Consider the following 21551-nt stretch of genomic DNA (forward strand, 5'->3'; position numbering starts at 1 on the left):
ATGTGGCAGTGTGGGCCACCATGCCAGCTGGCGGGTTTTCCCGCCATCACCGGCATGGCGGCCCACACCACCAAGATCATGATGACCACCTAAGTGTTTACGTAACATACAACACAAGGCTTGAATGATGGCATTGATTGGGCCGGTGTGGAATATTGCTCAGGAAATAGAAGCAAGGGAGTCTTCCTACTGCAGGGATTTTCCCCAGGTGGCATCATATGGGTTTGGTAAATAATAGTACTAGCAGGCTGGTGTGCTAACAGGGAAGACAGAAGGTGCCACTCCCACTGATGCAAACTCCAACTGCAGTATTAATCAAAAGGTTATCCATCACTGTCAACTAGATTGAAAGCAAACAGAGATTGAGTTAGTGGTTCATCATATTACAAAACTAGCAATATCAAGATCTTCTGATCAATGGAGGGGAGCTAGTATTTAAAAAACTAAACTTAGGAAATGAAATCATGGAGTCCGGAGAAGTGGGCACTGAGTCAAGAGTGGTTGGACAAGGTTAAGCGTTTATGCAACACACAACACAAGGCATGAATGATGGTGTTGATGGGGCCAGTGTGGAATATTGCTCAGGAGATAGAAGGTCATACAGTGAGTTGGTGTGACTTACAAAGTCCCTGCAAGTGTTTGATATATTTTGGTATAAAATTGAGTCATACTTCAATAAATCACAGAGCCTGGGGGAACAGGGTTAGGAAGTAAATGAATAGATGGGAATGGGAATTTAGGGAAAGGTGTTAAAAAGACACTGCCCAAAAGAAACCACAACAATATTCACTAGGGTGCTGAGCAGTACAGCATTATCAATCTGTTGTGAAAGGAAATGATGAAGGAATAAGTATGACATAGTTTAGTTAAATGCATTGCAAAAGGTCCTTCGGCCCAAAAGAGACCTAAGATAGTACATCTCTAAATGTTATGTCTGCTAGGTTTAAAAACTACAAATTATGGAGGACTGAAATTAACCCACCCATGTCTAAAAATTACAGACTATAATACCTTATTGCCAAATTGGGCGGTGCATCTCCATTCTTCTTGGAATGTCCATCACTCTTGAGTACCCGCTGTCTAAACCTGCCTGGTAGGTAAGCTAAAATCTTGAGCTTTTACCAAGTTTTGTTCAGGCAGGAGAGGACTAGAAGAAGGCATGCATTTTGAAAAAAGAACAGTAACTGTATTATACATTAATGGAGAAGGACAAAAGGAAGCAAGGTAAGCTTCATGAGGAGTCAGGAATGTACCAAGAAGACTCAGAGGCAGAGCAAGAACGTAAGAGGAGTTTGACATTTGAGCCAGGAATGCAGCAAACACATACTCAGAAGAATTTCCCAACAACGCATCTCTCTCTAGTCCACAAAGCTGAGCGAGTAGTAGTACTAGGCCTCAGAGTCTTTGCCATCATCGTTGTTTCGCTTTGAAGTTGATAACTTTCTCCTTCTAGTTGTTAAGGTAGTACCAAGTCCTTCCATCCTCCTCCGCCTGATTCTGAGGAACTCCATTCAGTCCAAAATTGAGTGAGGTAGACCTGTGTAGTCAAGTGTAGTTCTACTGTAAAATAAATAAAGAAGCAGAAATGGAGTATTTTGTGTAGATTTGTGTTTGGTAACTAAACTGACTGGTCTGGTCTGAGGGACCAGAAAAAAGAAGTGGACCCTGTAGGTAAAGTTCATTAAGTTTGAAAGACCAATCACTTTCAAGAAAAAATGATCACCCATCAGCCCCCAAATCTAGCAAATCAACAGAATCAAGTTTACAAATTAGTTGAACTGAACTCCCTCCCACACTGCCAGCCACCACATACATCATCAATCATAGCTCACCATCACTCAATATATCAGCACTCATTGGTGCAATAATTAGTAGCTACCTTTTCCAATCCACGTACGGTGGTTTAACAAAATGTTATCTCTTCCATTGGTAGCTAGTAGCAACACATTGGATTTGACATTGGCACTGTCAGTCTTTTAATCAATGATCTTGTGGGGCAGCCCTGCTAGGTAATATGGAGAAAGGATAGGCAATGGCATGTGAGGGAGGCAGGCATCATCTCCAATGTCCTGAACGGAATGTGGGGGCTTCTTCACTGCAGATGGGTCCATCTCCAATACAGCCATAGAATATGTGACTAAAAATGGTGGGGTAGCATGAATACAACAAAAACATAAATTTCCACTACCAATTTTTTTGGGGAAGGAAAGAAAGAAACAACGAAAGAAAAAAAGATGTTTAAAGAGAAATAATTCATAAGTTCTATGGTGGCACTGCCATACTCAGTCTGGGAAGTAGAGTGTGTCCTCAAACTCTGGTGGTTCACCCAGAAGTTGGTCAGCAGGCACACTTAATTCTGGCCAATCATCCTCTCTCTTTTCCTGTAGTGTTTCAGGGACAGTGTAATCAGGTGGTATAAAATGCAGGTTCATTTTGATCATGGTTAATATCTCCACATTTTTAGGTGAAAGACTGGTCCTTCTCACTGTGACAACTGCACTAAGTGCAGTTAACACACCTTCAGCATACATACTGGCTACAGGATAAGCAAGATACTTTGGCCCGTATTTATACTTTTTGACGCTAAACTGCGCTAACGCAGTATAGCGTCAAAAAATTTTGCGCCGGCTAACGCCATTCTGAAGCGCCATGCGGGCGCCGTATTTATTGAATGGCGTTAGCCGGCGCAAGCAGACCGGCGCTGCCTGGTGTGCGTGGAAAAAAACCACGTAGACCAGGCAGCGCCGGCGTTGGGCAAAAATGATGTTAGGGCGTCTTAAAATGGGGCAAGTCAGGTTGAGGCAAAAAAATCGCCTAAACCCGATTTGCGCCATTTTTTTACTACGCCCAGACGCCATTTCATGACTCCTGTCTTAGTAAAGACAGGAGTCATGCCCCCTTGCCCAATGGCCATGCCCAGGGGACTTGTGTCCCCTGGGCATGGTCATTGGGCATAGTGGCATGTAGGGGGGCACAAATAAGGCCCCCCTATGCCACCCCAAAAAAATTAAAAAATATAAAAAATGATACTTACCTGAACTTACCTGAATGTCCCTGGGGTGGGTCCCTCCATCCTTGGGTGTCCTCCTGGGGTGGGCAGGGGTGGCAGGGGGGGTCCCTGGGGGCAGGGGAGGGCACCTGTGGGCTCATTTTGAGCCCACAGGCCCCTTAACGCCTACCCTGACCCAGGCGTTAAATAGTGGCGCAAATGCGGGGTTTTTTGACCCGCCAACTCCCGGGCGTGATTTTTGCCCGGGAGTATAAATACGACGCATTTGCGTCGCCGTCATTTTTTTAGACGGGAACGCCTTATTTGCATCTCATTAACGCAAGGAAGGCGTTCACGCAAAAAAATGACCCTATTTGCCAATACTTTGGCGCTAGACGCGTCTAACGCCAAAGTATAAATATGGCGTTAGTTTTGCGCCGAATTTGCGTCGAAAAAAACGACGCTAATTCGGCGCAAACGGAGTATAAATATGCCCCTTTATTCCCAGCCTGCTGAGCTCTGCCCATTGGCGCAACTTCGCATACAATATACCAACAGGTTTTGATCTACATAGTTCTCTTTTGGGGCATCCAGATACTCCTGGAACATCCTCTGAAGTGTCACTTGCTTGACCTCTTTTGCCTAGGCCTCTGCTGTGAACTTTAGACTTGCCACTGGAAACCAAGTCAAATCAGAGGTTGGTGTCTGATTCTTCTGACACTGATGTTGTTGGTCTTCTTGTTACTGGTGTTGGCTGCTGTGAGACAAGACTGCTCTTTCTGGAAGTTGAAGGCTGCACCCCAGAACTGCAGAGTGCAGCTTTTATTTCCAGCCGTTCTTCTTCCAGTTCTCCGGTTTGTTCAACAATCTACCTTTTGTATTTTGAAACATCCACCTCAGAAAAAGGAATGAAAGAGGAAAGATTCTTTTCATAGCGTGGATCAAGTAGGATGGCACAGATGAACTCTTTGGACGAGATAATGTCATTTTGCTGCCTTGCATTACAAGTCAAGCAATAACTTAGGTTCTCCACAAATGCATGAGCTTCTAGATTTCCATTCACAGCTGTAAGTGCGAACCTTTCAGACACTTTCTTTAGCAGGCCCTGTCACAGTTGAAACAACCGGCTAGTTTGGCCCATCTTACTGTCCTCCTTGCTAACTTCCCATGTAAAAATCTCAAATGTGAGCAGCGTCTATGTCAGGCATTTGACTAGGCCCCATTTGTCTGCCACCATGGTAATATCTTTCCCATGTGTATCCCCTCCTCTTTGAATGACATAATCATTTATCTGTCTGCACTGCTCAAACAGATGTTGCAACATATAATAGGTTGAGTTCCAACATGTTGGCACCTCTTATATCAGGCTTTCACTGGTACTCTGTTAGCACACTGAATAATCCACAACTGCTTCCTGGCTTTAAAAGAATAGCCGAAATTAGTGCAGATTGTTCTGCAGGTTGTCAGTAAGTTGCTGACTATGTTCCTTTTTGTGGAAGTCATGCATAACCAGGTTGATGCAGTGTGCCAAACACTGGACCCTGAAATAACCACTATCTGCCATGGACTTGACAATGTTACTGCCATTGTACGTAGCATCAAATCCAGTTAAGAGACCGCTGGGTGGCAGCCATTCAGCCACGTTTCTGTTAAATTCTTCCAAGATGTTTGCAGCTATACGAGGTTGCAGTCATTAAGGCCCTTCCTGCCTAAACATGCCTTTAATAGTAGCCCAAATTTCCTTTATTTCTGAGGCCACAGACGCAGGTGACCTTTGAGAAGTAGGTGGTGGTAGACTCCATGTATGTCATGGGGCAGTCACTGTATGCCTGGTGTCTCCATCTGACTCTGACTCTTCTTGTGCCATTGTGAGGTCATTGTGGCAGGTAATTCTGGTGTACTGTTGTGGACATGGCTGCTTAGCATAAGGATGTCACCCTCTTCTTCCTCATCATCACTTCCCACCATGATTAGACTTGTAGCTGATGTTTCCGGGCTCTACTCACCTTTACCACCACAACCACGTTAAGCAATTTGTTAAGGTGCTCCTTCCTTCAGGTTGCATGATGTTTTTTTCATATAGGTTGTTTGGGCTCTAGGACCATAATGTGAACCCGGTTTGCCTTGACAAAAACTTGAGTGGCAAATGGTGCATATTGTAATTCTCTCCATGTCGTTTGCCACTCTACAGCGCATACTTCTACTGAGGTAGGGGTTGGTGCAAGTCTCAGCTGGGGCTTTACAAATATGGGAGCTGGCAGTGCTACCTACGCCACATCCCTCAGAGCAGGTTGAATAGTAATGTTCTACTCTTCTGTGCCAGCTTCCCCAATGACTGGCTCACTGTTGCCATGCTCCTCATCATTCCCTTCCATAATTCTAAGGCTTTCTGGAAATGTTTTTTTCCCTTGCCTGTTCTGGCATCTCCCAGACTCTGACAGGGTCCACTCAATATCCTTTTCATCATCATCAGAAGTGGTGCTTGGAGAAGATGGTGAAGGTGTACCCTTCTTTTCCCTTCCCAGAGATCAGGGAGCCAATGATTATAAAAGAGGAAGTTCTTGCTCAATAGGAAGCTTGACATCTCATGGTCTGCCCCAACTTTAGAAAGAACTATTGGTAGTTGCGACTGCTGTCCATTTTGCTCTGCTTCCTGAACAATTAGGTACTACTTTGCGAAAGTGACAAATCTAAATCATTATCATGATCATGATTGCAGTGTCTGCCTCACTGACAGTCTTGGTCATTGATGTGGAAGTGCTGCTCCCAGGTTCCTCCCCAGAGGCCGGTGCAGCAGGCACATATCTCCCGAAAAAGTTTGTGGTCCGCACATCATTGGTGGAAAGCTGTTTTTTCTCACTGACCACTTTCTTGGGAGCAACTTTCTTTGGCAGTGGCAATAAACATGAGATGCAGAATAGATTGGAGGACTGATGTCAATGTACAGGCCTTCCGTTTGGCAGTATTGCAGGTGATAACTCTTCTTCTCTTGAGCACCTAAAAGCAAACAAGCAAAAAAAATACATTTAGTGAAACATGACATTGTTGCAGTTTGAGTTAGTATAGACTAAGGTAATATCAGTTTGCTGGTTACTTAGGTAATAATAAATCAATCTCTTTAAATTCAAATCACACTGCCATACATAACATTGAATTTCCAATCAGGATAACACATCATAGAGATACAGCTCTCTGCTTTATGTCCATCAATTATAAAGGAAACACCTGTGTCAGTCAGGGAAGTGCATGAGTAAATGGAATAATCTTTGAAACATCTTGAAGAAGACACTGCCATTAATTCAGCTATTCTAAATGCAACAATTAACTGAACTATAACAATTTTACAACATCACACATCCTGCTATGGCCTCAAATAGTACCTCACATATACACTTTTTGCTGAAAAAATGAAATACAAATACTAGCCAGCATTTCTCATTTAATCCAATGCCATCTCTGTCCTAACTGAAATCTTTAAAATATTTATCACAGAACTATTTCTTTCATGTTCTGATGACTAGTACTGGGCCTGCTGGTGGGATGGCCCATTGGAAGTCTAGGCCATATAGTAAAATAAATAAACACTGCAAATGTAACAAATATGGGGAAAAGGGACTGAAAAATGAGATGCAAAAATATATCTAGGTCCCTACTTAAACTACATGCCACCCACCACAATGAAATTTAAAAATCAAATAAAAGTACAAAGACGTACTGATTCATGCCCTACCAAACAAACAACACTTTTATACAATAGCTTTTTAACTTACTTGTGTCATATCACAAACACAGAGTCCTTAAATTCAAAGGTATAACTACAGCATACAAAAAGGAAGTGAGCCTTTCACCTCAAAATCCAAGTGAAAAGTGACCATGGGAAGGACAAAGCATTGGGTGGAGCCTGCTACACAGGAAGTTGGTGTTGCTGGCGCACTGCCTTCCTGTAAAAAAAAAAGGCTTCTTGCACTAAAAACAACTTGAATCAGCCACTGGAGAAAAAAATCCACTTGAAAACCTTTTTTTAATGGATTTAGCAGCTTGAAGTGCATGAAGGTGCAAAATCTCTCACTCACTTGCTAGCAGCCTGTGAATATCGTAGCATTCACAAGTGAGCATCAAAGACAAACCATGCATGTACAAACAGAAACAAAATGGACAGTGCATAGTGCCAGAATTCCAAAAACTCTGTTGGCAGAGCAAAGTTTTCTGGCAGGGACTAGTGTGCACATCATGTGATGATATGGCATTGCAAGTCTGCCTCCAGTTACAAGCAATAGGCCACCCCGGTCACAACCACATAGGAGGAGTTTCATATTTGAGACAGCACAAATACTCAGTATTTCCCAAATCAACACACCTCTCTCCAGTTCTCAGCACTGAGTAGGCCTCAGAGTCATCATCATCATCATGGTTTCCCTTTGAAGTCCATATCTTTCTTCTTCCTGCTGTTGAGGCAGTGCTGCTCTAAGTCCTTTCATCCTCCTCCTGACCCTGAGTAATGAACCAGTCCAACTCAGTCAAACTCAGTTCCGACCTGAGTGAGAGAGACTTATAGTGTCCTGCTGTTAAAGAGCTAGAAGAGAAACAGAATTGTGTGTAAATTTGTGTTTGTTAACTAAAGTGACTGGTCTGTGAAGAACCAGACAAGAATTGGACCCTGCAAGTAAAGTTTGCAAATTGTGAAACAGCCAATCTCCTTCAGGAAAAATGATCACCCTTTAGGACGCAAACATTGCAAATCAATTAAACTAAGGGGGTCATTCCGACCCCGGCGGTCAAGGACGGCCGGGGCCGGGGTTGGCGGGAGCACCGCCAACAGGCTGGCGGTGCCCCGCAGGGCATTCTGACCGCGACGGTTTGGCCGCGGTCAGAACAGGAAAACCGGCGGTGTCCCGCCGGTTTTCCGATGCCCTGAGGAATCCCCCATGGCGGCGCAGCAAGCTGCGCCGCCATTGGGGATTCCGACCCCCTCACCGCCATCCTGTTCCTGGCGGTTCTGACTGCCAGGAACAGAATGGCGGTGAGGGGTGTCGTGGGGCCCCTGGGGGCCCCTGCAGTGCCCATGCCAATGGCATGGGCACTGCAGGGGCCCCCGTAAGCAGACCCCACATAGAATTTCAGTGTCTGCATTGCAGATTCGCGACAGGTGCAACTGCACCCGTCGCACCCTTCCCACTACGCCGGCTCCATTCGGAGCCGGCGTCCTCGTGGGAAGGGGTTTCCCGCTGGGCTGGCGGGCGGCCTTCTGGCGGTCGCCCGCCAGCCCAGCGGGAAACACAGAATGGCCCGCCGGGGTCTGAATGACCCCCTAAGTTTACAAATTACTTGAACACCCTCCCTCACTGTCTGACATCCTATACATCATCACTCACAATCACTCAATAATATATCATCACTCATCGGTGCAATGGTTACCTCTTCTAGTCCAAGATCGGCGGTAGGAACACAGTTGTATCTCCTATTTGATTCAAGAAACACAATGTGATTTGGCAGCCTTGTAAATCAAATTATCTTCTGGGACAGACCTGCTTGATGATGAAAAAAGAAAGGTGTGCATGAGAGGGAGGCAGGCATTGTCTCCAGTGTCCTAAAGGGAATAGGGAGGCTTCTTCACTGCACACTGGTCCAACTCCAATCTGGTTACACATGTGCCTAAAAATGGTCGAGCCTGCATAAGTCAGACAGAGACATAGTGTTCCACTAGTTATTTTCTTTTTTTGCCACAGCAGTACTATAAGTAATTAACACACTTGAGTCTGACTATTCACCTTGAGCCTCTTCATCCTCCTGTTGTATTTCAGGAACAAGGTAATTGTGTGGTATGAAGTGTTGGTTCATTTTGATCATGGTCAAGCCCTCCATGTTTTGAGGTGAGAGACTGGGCCTTCTTACTCTGATAACTGTGCCAGCTGCACTGAACACATGCTCAGCAGACACACTGGCAACTGGGCAAGCCAGATACATTACTGTCAGCCTACTGAGCTCTGGTCTTTGATGCTTCTTCTCAAACCAATACACCTATGGGTTTTAATCCATATAGACCTCTTTGGGTCATCCAGATACCTCTGGAATTTTATCTGAATTTTATCTGAATAGTCATTGGTCATGGTCATTGGTGCTGCACTTGCTCGATCTCTTTTTGCCTTCACCTCTGCACTGGACTTAAATAAGACCTGCCACTTGAAACCAAGCAAATGCAGAGGAATATGGACGATTCTTCTGGTCCTGGTGTTGCTGTTGTGGCCGATGTTTTTGTTGCTTGTGCTGGGTGCTGTGAGACTCCCTGAAAATTGAAGGTGTTACCTCAGAAAGAAAGAGCCTTGAAGTGGATTCTAATTTCCAGCCATTCTTCTTCCAGGTCCCTGGCTTGATCAACAATCCATGTTTTGTATTGTGAAACATTCTCATGTGAAAAAGTGTCCGGTATTTTATCCTACTGTGAAACAAGTATTGTGGCACTGATATACTCTTTGGACAACACAATGTCACTTTGCAGCCAAGCAAAGGATTAAGCTCTCAACCAAGGCATGGGCTTCTGTGTTTTCATTCACACCTGGGGACCTCTGAGAGATCATTATTAAGTGGTCCTGTAGCAGATGCAACAACGGGATAGCTTGGCGAGGCGTACTGACCTCCTTGCTGACTTCCCGTATGAAAAACTCAAAAGGAAGTATCTTCTGTGTCAGGCAATTTAGTAGGCCTCATTTGTCCGCATCCATGATCGTGCTTTTCATGATTGCATCTCCTCCTGTTTGAATGACATAGTCATTGATCGATCTGTACTGCTCAAAGAGGCATTGCAACATGTCATAGATCAAGTCCCAATGTGTTGCCACCTGTATGAGGTATTTAACTGGCACACTGTTAGCATGTTGAATGATCTTAAACTGCTCCCAGGCTTTAAAAGAATGGCTGAAATGATTACAGATGTTTTTGCAGATGGTCAGCATGGTGTTGACTATGTCTTCTTTCTTCTAAAAGTTCTTCATAACCAGGTAGATGCAATGCGTGAGCAACGGATCCTGAAATAGCCACCATTTGCCATGGCCTTAATTATGTTACTGCAATTGTTGGTGGCAACAAACCCAATTCTGAGACCTCTGGGTCGCTGCCACATAAACATCTTGCTGTTAATGTCTTCCAAGATGTTTGTAAATGTATGGGATTTCTCCATGGCTAACACTGGCTACTGTTGCATGCAGTTGAACACCCTTAAAAGTTTCTTCAGTGTTGAGACCTGCAGATAGCTGTTGCCTAACCCACACAAAAGAGATCCAGTGTGCAGTGATAGACATGTAATCAGTTGCTTGACAACTGGTCCACACGCCTGTCATCAAGTGGATAGTGTGAACAGCACTGTGCTGCAAAGCTTGTCCAACCAATTGCAGCACATTGTGATGGAGCACTGGAGTAGCAGCTCTGAGAAAACAGGTCCGACTGGGAACCTACAATTTCAGGCTGATTGTCGCCACAAATTCTGAAAATCCTAACCTTCGCACAAAAAAAGGGATGAGGTCCAGTGTAGACATTTTAGCCAACTTCCCATAGTACAATTATGTCATTGGGTGGTTGCATTCATAGGGCCCCCCCTGCCTAAACATGGCCATAATATTAGCCTGGATTTTTTTTTCTAGTGCCACATGTGCAGGTGACTTCGGAGAAGCAGGAGGTGGTAAACTCAATGTGCATCTTGGGTCAGTCACTGTTTGCTGTGGTGTCTCCGTCTGACTCTTGTGCCATTTCGAGGTTGCTGAGGTGGTTGATACTGGCAGACTACTAGGACCAGGGCTGCTTTGCGTAAAGATGTCACCCTCTTCGTCGTCATCACTGTTACCTCCCACATGGACGCAGCTGACTCCTGGTGCTCTTCACCTTCATCACCGCCTGCAGCAAGTTTTTTTAAGGTGCCCCTCCCAAAAATGTGATTTTTTTCATATGGGTCGTTTGGCCTCCGGTAGCATAGGGTGACCTAGGTTTACCTCAACAAACACTCATGTCGCAAATGTAGCATATTGCAGTGTTATTCTCCTGGCACTTAGCTTAAAAAGGGGAAGCGATTGAAGAACTTATGTCACGTATTATGTGGCACTGAACAAAAAAAAAGCCAAAGCCCTCTCCTACTCTCCCTACAGAATGGCTTTGAAAATGGCAAAAAAAAGGGTGAATGTACAAAATGATTGCCGGCCACATGATCAATCAACAACAGCAGGCAAGGTGGCATGAAGAACAAAGAACACATGCAAGCCTATGACAAAAGAACACTGCCTACAAAAAATGGCTGTTGGCCACATGGGCAACCAACCAACAATAGCAAGCAAGGAGGCATGGAGAACAAAGAACACATGCAGGCCTATGGAAAAAGCAAACTGACTGGCTGCACAAAATTACCACTTGACACATGGTCAAACAACAGAAAGCAAGGAGGCATGGCCAGAACACCTGCAGGGCAATGAAACAGTACACTGGCTGATTAGTGGCTACACAGAATGGCTGCTGACCACATGGTCAACCAACTAACAACAGCAAACAAGGAGACATGGAGAACAAAGAGCGCATGCAGGCCTATGTCAAAACACACTGACTGGCTGCACAAAATGGTCTCTAGCCACATGGTCAAATAACAAGAGCAAGCAAGGAGGCATGGAGAACAAAGAACACATGGAAGTCTATGGCAAAAGCACACTGAATGCCTACACAAAATGTTTGCCGGCCACATGGTCAACCAACCAACAACGGCAAGCAAGGAGGCATGTAGAACAAAGAACACATCCAGGCCTGTTTCTAAATCATGCTGGCTGACTGACTGCACAAAATGGTCACTGGCCACATGGTCAATAAAAAACAGAAAGCAAGGAGACATGGCCTCAGCCAAGAATGTTGTGCAACCATTTTAGTTATAGCTTCATGCACGTTATTTTAGCATTTTAACCTAGCTATATTTTATTCAGCTTTGTTTATTATGTTAACAATAGCCACATTTGCGGTCATGTTTTATTTCTCTCTATTTAGCTGTTCTTTGCACTGCGTTCTTAAACAAGACTTTTCTTTCACTCTGTCCTTTTCTCAAGGCTGCAGTAAGATAGGTTGCCGGTAAATGTGGTAACACTTTGTCTCTGGTATTCATAGAAACATACATATCCTTCAGTAGGGACATTTTCTCAGAACATAAGCTGTTTTATTATAAAAATACTTCTCTGTCCCATACATATTAGAGAGAGATTCCAGCCAGATCACCACGACTGTATGCTGATTTCTGAACGCTTCGCTACAGCTGCTTATGCAGACTTCAGGCCTCTTGCTCAGGTCTGAGGGATGATGTCTTCCCAGGGGAACCTGAAGGGGCAGAACTAGAGCTTAACAGGATGTGCTCTAATATAGGCTAGGTATGAATTATAGTGATGACTCTAGCGTTATTTTTATGCTTCACTCTCCTTGTCACAATTTTAATCCTGTAATGCTTCATCGTCCTGGCTATTGCAGTACATGCTTTATTATCTAAGATGCAGTTGCTTCATTAAAACGTTATTGAAACACATACTGCCTCTGACTGTCCTTGCATATGTGAGACTAATGTAACAGAGAAACGGATGCGATCTGAGTGACAACGATTTCCCTGAGGAGTCAATTGTGTCATGCGCTTGGCTGCCCAATCATCTCTGCTCTTGGGTGGAGATGAGAAACTGCTGGTTAGCCGAAGCAAAATCTGGATTAGGCCGACAGGTCTCACCTGTAGTGGGTTAGACTCAGTCCCCCACCCCACAGGCGATTCTGCCGCTTAAAACCAGTAGTCTCATTAGAATAATGAGAGCCTACGCAACAAGAACAGATGTAGGTTTATGACAAAAGCACACTGGCTAAACAAAATGGCCACCAGCCACATTGTCAACCATAGAAAACAAAGACCACATTCAGGCCTACAGACTCTGGCTACACAAAATGGCCCCTGGCCACATGGCATGGAAACCAAAGACAAATGGTGGCCTATGGCAAACACATTCAAAGTCACACTGGCCAGACAAAGGAGCCACGTTAACACTGAAGATAACTCTACCATTCATTCAACAATTCCAAAAATGAAAACTAACTGAGCTATAAAAACATTTATAACAACCCACATCATCCCAGGGCATTATATATTACCCCACCTATACACCTACAGAAAAAATGGGAAATACAAAAATAACCCACATTTTTAATTTTATCAAATGCCATCCCTGCCCTAAATGATGTTTTAATGAAAACTACATATACCACAGAAACAGTTATTTCACTTACTGATGCCTAGTATTGGGGAGCCCACTGGCACGATGGGCCGTTGGCAGACTAGGTGACATAGGACAAAAATGAATATTGCTAATGTAACAAACATGGGGAAGAGGTACTGAGCTGTTCAACATTTTTCCTTAAACAAGGTGACAAATTAACTGCAAAAAATAACTAGGCCTCTACTGAAACCCAAGGACAACCACCACAATCACAATCAAATTTAAAAATGTAATAAAAGTACAACAAAATGCTAGTGTGTGTCCTCTATAAAACATAAAACACCCTTATACAAGAATTTTTTAACTTACCTGTGGTATCACAAAAACAAAATCCTTAAATCCAATGGTAGATGTGCAGCAGACAACAAGAGAGATCCTTCCACCTCGAAATACAAGTGAAAAGAAATCAGGAGATGGACAGGGCACTGGGAAGAGTCTGCTGGACGGGAACAGTAAGTTGGAGCCTCCGGGGCACTTCCTTCTTATTGAAACTAAAAGTAAAATAAAAAAGGCTTCTTGCACTAAAAAAAAGCTTGAACTGTCCTCTGGAGTAGAATATCAACTTGAAAATTTCTTTTTGAGAAGATTTTGCTTTTTTTGAGTCGATAATCTGCTCAAGGTGGTGTTGTGGGCGCTTGCACACTCAAAAAAGTCACTAGAAGGCACTGTCACAGCTGGAAGCTGCACTAGTGTTCACCAAATCTCATGTGCTAGCAGCCTAAAAGCATTGTGTCACTCACCAGGAAATGCCAGAACAAGTCTAGTATGCGCCAATGGAAAGAAAATTCCACCATGCACTGAATGGCGGAGTTTAGCAGGAACTCCATGTTAGACACATAGCACAGCTTTCCCAAATTCTGCAAACTCCAATACCAGAGTGAATTTTCCCGCCCACCGTTAGTTAGAAGTGTCCCAGAGTAGAGAGTAAAAAAATCTGCAGCATCACTCCACAAAAGAGGGGTGTGACCATGCAAAAAGAGACACTTTCTCACAGGCAATATGTAGGGATTTCAGTCCTGGATGTTCCAATGTACTTGTCTGCACTTGTGTACATAGTCTCCTTGGATATTAAGCCAATCATTGTACAATGTACTGGTTGTAGGGCCCAGTACTTATCAATCTTGATGGCAGGCCAGCACAATCAGGTGACATGCAAGTATCAAATATTTTGGAATCTCAGTCAATCAATTAGCTTTATTTGGTTCATAAAAACAAACCATAAAATCATACATATAGTACATAAAAAATGATAAAACAATGTAGTTCATGTTCTAAAAACAGTGCAACAGGAATATGAACCATCCAAGAAAGTAAAAAGTATAGGCTATAAAGCTGAAGCCACAGCTGATATATGTTATAGAACAGCAGCCCAACAAATCAAATATAGGCTATATCAAAATAAGAATTCAGTGCAATGCCAATCCAAGGATACTCACGGCAATTAAAAATTAATATACTCATGCAAATCACATTCAAAGTTCATAAAAATCAGTATTATAAATAACAAAACAATAAAGAGTGCCTGCGCCATGATGCATTCTTAAAAAAGGTGTCCACACTTCCACAAACCTACCTCGAGTGGGGGAAGCAACTGCAAGTTTGAGAGTTTATGGATAGTCACGAATGTGAGGTGCCCCTTAAGACTGGGATTAAAAACTTTCTGTTGTAGTTGCTCTTGAACCCGCAATAAAACACAAATTGCACCAGAGTTTGCAATGAATGCTCATCACAAGGGCATCCCAGGATCCTTTTCAGGTCAATTTGGCATAGCAGAAAGGAACACTGGCATCTAATCTGGCCCATATTTAGGTTCAAAGGACCCTGTCCCTACCTTTTAGTGCCACAGCCAGATAGGGTTCCAGCCAGAGGTTGTTTGAACCTGCAAGTACTCTCAGTTGGTGGGCTTCCTCAGCTCAGGTGGCTCTCTTTACCTTCTCCTAAGGTCATGAGACATGGATTTTGGACAACTCCTATCTTGTGTGGTAATTTTGCCAGGCAATCAAAAAGTTGGGTCAACCCAATTTATTGCTCATATTTTTAATATACCTGCGCCACAGGATATGAAGGCCCCTATCACATGCAAAACAGTCAATGTTTATTTCCCTATTAATCGAGTCCTCCAGGTTGCACCAGATAGAACACATAAAAGGGGTCAAACTAATGGAGCCAGCAACATATGGCAAACCAAGTTCGTCATATACAGAGTAGGTTGGTGACACCCCAAGGATATGCCTACATGCTCTGTTTACCTCGTCCTGCAGTTGTTTGACAGTCTTGTACCCCCATAAACTAGAGCCATAGTTAAGGATGGGTATAGATGTCCTTTTGTATATCTCAACAAAAGCAACTATGGGCTTGCTGCCTAATTATGATGTCAAACTAGACAGAAAGTCTACTTAGTTTCAAAATGTAAGACATTTCTTCAGAAAGCATAAATCCCCAAGATCCTCGAGAAACAAAGGTGACTACCAAGTTGAGGATGGCACAATTTTGGGTTCCGCGGACTGCAGGGCATTACAAAGGTTTTAGCAAGATTCATATTTAAGCCCATCCCATCCATGTAGGAATCTCCCAATTCCATAAGGAGCATGTCCTCACAATGATTGTATAATGTACAGGTTATAAAACACTGCTTCCACTCCTAAACTGGTCTAAGCTGGCTGAGATGAAAGGATATTTGCCACAAATAGAAGGACAAATCCTTGAGAAATGCTAATCTGGTGCAGAAAATGATTATCAGTTGGCCTTACCCTGCAGTAGAAATCCATATTCTTCAAACTGCTGGTGAGAAGGCCTCACCCACCAACAGCGACAAATAGGTATAGGGAGGGAGACAGAATATTGAGTGTGTGGAGGCTCCCAGGTCTGAGATTACAGGTCAGCCTTTCAAAAAGCAGATGACCATGTTAAACACATGGAATATGGCATGACATACTCCTATACGTGGTAGAGGAAATTAACTCCATATGGTGAGACTGAGTAGATTTTACACGGAGAAAGCCGGTAGGCAGATCTTTCCTACCATTGCAGGTTAAAATGGCTGTGACGCACACCATAGATTAAGCTGCCACTAATGTCAATTTCTAGTAGCCTGGGTTGCGAAAACATTACTCAATTTCTTAAAATAGAGTGCCTGCATGACATCAAACCCATGTTCTGATGCCTTACAAAAAACAGAAGTCACGCCAGCGGGCTTGCAGTATTGCAAGCTCTCTATGGATAAAAATGCACACAGCTGTACAAAAGGGCATGGCAATGCAGCCTCCCAAAGTCATGCAAAAGACATTTCCCCCTTTGCCCCAAAAGAATAAGGATGTGAAGCAAAGAGAAAGGATTTGATGCTTAAAGGCAAAAGGTGAGAAGGAACGGGTTGAAAAACAGAATATGAGAATTTATAAAAGTGCTTATAGTGAGGTTAGAAGACAATAGCCAAGTCCCTGGGCAAAAACCACTTGTTTGGCATGGTGGGAACCCCTAGGAGAGCAGGGTCACAAAGTTATCAAATGTCCCCATCCTCAGTTTCAGGGGACTTGGAAACGATAACCCCTTAAGGGGTTTCAACATGTTTTCAAGCCAGCCCCAGCTGGAACTTTTGTTTCAGGGTGGTGGAACTGTGCCCTGTAGGGGTGAATATCATGGCTGCAGTCCTTGTGTCCTGAATGATGACAACAACAGATTGTTACAATGCTGAACACCCAATAGGGGTGAAAGGTGGTAATTACAAGCATTTTTACAAGAATGGAGTCCTTTAGGGACTATGGGGGTGATTCTGAGACTGGCGGGCGGCGGAGGCCGCCCGCCAGTCTTCCCCCGACAAAATACCGCTCCGCGGTCGCAAGACCGCTGAGGGTATTTTGAGATTTGCCCTGGGCTGGCGGGCGGCCGCCAAAAGGCCGCCCGCCAGCCCAGGGCAAATCTTCCTTCCCACGAGGACGCCGGCTCCGAATGGAGCCGGCGTAGTGGGAAGGTGCGACGGGTGCAGTTGCACCCGTCGCGTATTTCAGTGTCTGCTTTGCAGACACTGAAATACTTTGTGGGGCCCTCTTATGGGGGCCCCTGCAGTGCCCATGCCATTGGCATGGGCACTGCAGGGGCCCCCAGGGGCCCCGCGGCACCCCCCACCACCATCCTGTTCCTGGCGGGTCTCCGGTAGGGGGTGTCAGAATCCCCATGGCGGCGGAGCGCGCTCCGCCGCCATGGAGGATTCTCCCGAGCAGCGGAAAGTCGGCGGGAGACCGCCGACTTTCCGTTTCTGACCGCGGCGGTCGACGGAGCACCGCCAGCCTGTTGGCGGTGCTCCCGTGGTCGGTGACCGCCAGGGTCAGAATGACCCCCTATGTTTTAAATGGTAGCATTTATGCTAAATGTGATACGAAATGCATGGCTGCAGCATTGTGGCCAATGATATGACGTGTGTAGGGTCATACAAAAAGGCACCCTCTAGGGGTGAAAGATGATATTACATAATGATTAGCAACTAAATTATGTCCTTTAGGGACTGTGTCAACTGTGCATCATTTTTATGTTTCAATTTGGAATATGATATACCTTGGCCCACCCCCTTTAGGGGTGTTGGTAGACTGTATAAATCATGCTGAGGGTAATACTAACAGCGCAAACCAATCCAACCTGCCTATACATATTCCTTGTTGATGCTTATTTGAGTAATGAAATTGATAGCCACTAGTAAGCAAAGTAGATGTACTTTATTGCGAGTATTAACTCTAAGTTACAGTCAAACATTGCATTGGAATACCAGTGAATGTTCTACCATGGGAGAGACAAGAATGATTACGCAATGTCATCCAAAAGTAATTCCATTGATTTGTGTATATTTGTAAATTGTTGCATAGTATTGAGTAGTGTGTTTGTAATAAATGTACTTTTACTTCATCAAAAGAAAAAGTACAGACTGAGCAATAATTTATTGAGTGTTATTCTTGTGTGCTTATGAATGGTGATTACTAGCCCACACCACCTCCCTTCAGTAAGCCTTGGACTGATCTGCAGCACTACCCTATGAGAGTCAAGCGCTACAGTGCGGTGTTTGGTTCCCAGTGGTGGTCGAGTGGGGACGCATTACTTGTGGAGGCCACACAACTAATGACCTACCCTTCAACAGTTTACTTCACTGTGAGTGACAGTGTCCTGTCCTTTCACCAGGGACACATCCTCACATAAAGTATTCCCTTCAGTGCCAGGAACTACTATGGCAAATTGTGCATAAGGAGAACAAAAAATATATATATATATATTTTTTTCCAATTTGTTTAATATTGGTGAGGGCCCGGCAACTTCTCAAACAACTTTTTTCTACACTGTGACAAAACAACTATCAACAAAGCCAAAAGGCAGTAAGCCTGCACTAGGCCGATTGCTATGCCATTGTTTGTGCTTATGTATGTTTGTCCTTTGATTCATGTATCTGTTCAATGCCATCTTCATGAGGGAAACAGCATATCCTTACCTCTTGTGGATTCTGTAGAGGTGCAATTAGGACTTTTTAGTCTATTTTGATGCTAGTCGATTTATTCTGTTAATGTCTCCCAACACTACCTGGTCCTTATCTAAGGTAAGGCACTATCAGCACAGTGCAGTGCAGAAAGGGAAGATGGAGGGACGGTGAAGGAAAGGAAAGAAGGATAAAGGGAGAAATAAATGATAGAAAAAATGAAGAAACGGAGGCAGCAATAGGGGAAGAGGCAAGTAGGAGGGATGAAGGAAGGAAACTGTGGTGATAGGAAGAGGGTCGCTGTGGAAGGAAGTGACTTCCTCCAAACCATTTTTTTGTTCAATAATTCCCACAATCTACATGGGTTACCCCTCGAGAAGTCTCTACGACGAGTTAACTGGACGCCTTTCATCACTCTATCATTCAAGGACTCCTCTGGCGTAAATTTAAGAATTCATATCCCACTGTTTTGATGTAATATCACCCTGCCCCAAATCTCGCACAAATTGCTGTCAACTGCAATAGATAAATTTGTCTAGGAAGCAACTGGATTTGCAAATTGTGTAATTCAAATAGTTATCAGTCAATCGTATTAGATCTGTCGCAAGACGTTACATTAATGTCCCCCACCCCCTCCCATTTATTTTTAACATTCAAAAATGGCTAGAGAGGCACCTCGCGCGTTCAGTTATAAAAGGAGAAATGTTTCAATATTGATTGATGCAAAGGTCACTTACCATCTATCACTCATCACCTCCTCTGTAGTCAAGAAAATGCGATCACTCAGCAGCGAACAGGGCGTAATTTAATTCTTTACAGTACGTTGTTGTATACGTCTTGCGCGTGACTCATTTGTAGGAATATTATGATTTCAAGTTTTTTGCTTCAAAATATTTAATTGGTTCATCTCATTTTTTTATTTTCTGATATATTGACTTTAAGATTTTTTTCTAGAGTTTTAGCAATGATTTTTGCAACATAATGTTTAAGTAAATCAGAATGTGAGTCGCGGCATATTATTGACCTGGCAGCTCATCTGTGGCCCCTCGGTTCTTTTCCTCCCCACATGTAGGAGAAAATGGCTTAGATTCATGTGAGACTTTTTCTGAGAGTGGAATGTTGGGCTATAAACAAATAGAAGGTTACATTACTGTATCTGATACCGATGGAACATAAGAACTCCGCATAGCTTTTCTCGCAATGAAACCGCTCCTGTGACTTCTAAAGCAGCCTCGCTCCTTTGTTTACTAATGAGATTACATTACAATCTAATTAAAGCAGAAGACATTTTGCACATCTGCTAGGCAATTTTGATAACACGAAGACGCTGCTAATTTTCAGCCTGAGCCAGAATGCCCTTTTGGATGGCCACGTTTTTAGAAAGAGAGAGACAATAAGGGCGAGAGAGAGCGTTCCAGTAGTTTATTAGTAATGTGTCGATGTAGGTAGCCCCAGGAGGAATTAGGGTTAGTACTACCCTAATTAGGATGTGCATGAGTAGAAGGAGTCTCTGCTTTTTTTTTCTTTTTTTTAACGTACGTGTGTTTGTTGAGTGAATTGTGTGTCTCGGTAACCACAAAATGAGCTTCCTTGCAGTTTATAATGCGCAGAATTTACACAGAGCTAGAGCGCTTCACATGAGCACCAGTCACAGTACGTACACAAGGGCAAGGAAAGGTCTCCATTCATAACGTGTGTGGTGTAGGTGCAAGAGATTGGGGGGTTTCAAAAATAATTCTGAACGTTTGTTCATGTGAGTGTGCAAGCAGTTCGCTTTTAATGTGTATGTGTGTATAATTAGACTGGGTGACTCCCTTACTTCAACAGTTGCCAAATACATCTTTACTTAGTAGTTGTGAGGAGGAAAAATTCAGTTTTTCAAGCCCAGCCATGTATCGATTCGTGCTGATTAACAGCTCCAGGTTCTTCTGCTCCAGCAGATGGTTAAATATCTTGATTAGATCAAAGCAGGATGTTGGCGTGACGTAATGCGCCTCTTAAAGGATTCAAAGAACCTGCCAACCAAAATGAAACGTTCACCTACATTACTACACCACAGTAGTAAATGCAGTTGCAGATTATCAAGTAAAACTGTTTACAACAAAGCTCCATACTGACTTTGTTTTGCTCATTGATATCTGCTTGCTTCTTTACTGTAATTACAGGGAATATATTAAAAATTAACAACAGGGCAGTTAAAGAGTGATGTGAGAATGAAATTAGAACGATTTAATTTTTGCTGAGAGCTAGCAGAAGATAACATTTTGAGTCCTGTTGCAATGCACCAGTTACATTGGTGTGTGACCTGGGAGGAAGGGGAATGGTCTCTGAGGCATGCCTATTCATGCATTGCTTTTTTTCAACTTGTAATCATTCTTTAACAGCTTTACCAGCATACTACATTTTCAGTTTTATCCTCTTTTTACAAGTTTAGCCTGCTTTGGATGGATTCTAGCCCTGTTAATGGATCTCTTGGGCTAGCAGCCTAGTGATCTTTCATGACCACGACCCTCACAGAGAGAAGGTAGCCCCCAGACCTGAGAAAAGAATGTTTCCTTTACATTTTTTGGCATTCAATAATCCTATGAAATATGTTGAGGATAGCAGTTGGATCAGCAAGACTCTGTTTAATCAGTTATTGTGAGGATTATGAAACACACAATGGAAACGTTTGGGATCAATCAGGGACACAATTTGGCCTTAAATTCTAGGGGGTGTGATATGTCAAATGAAGGGGCGTGGCAAAGATATCACTCAATTGGGGTGGGGCTAACATGGAAGACACTAAAGATTGGGTAATGCTCAGGCCAAGCTGGGAAAAAGAAGTGACAAATTCTGCATTTGG

Source organism: Pleurodeles waltl, chromosome 4_1 (genome assembly GCF_031143425.1).
Source record: "Pleurodeles waltl isolate 20211129_DDA chromosome 4_1, aPleWal1.hap1.20221129, whole genome shotgun sequence".
NCBI classification, from domain to species: Eukaryota; Metazoa; Chordata; class Amphibia; order Caudata; family Salamandridae; genus Pleurodeles; species Pleurodeles waltl.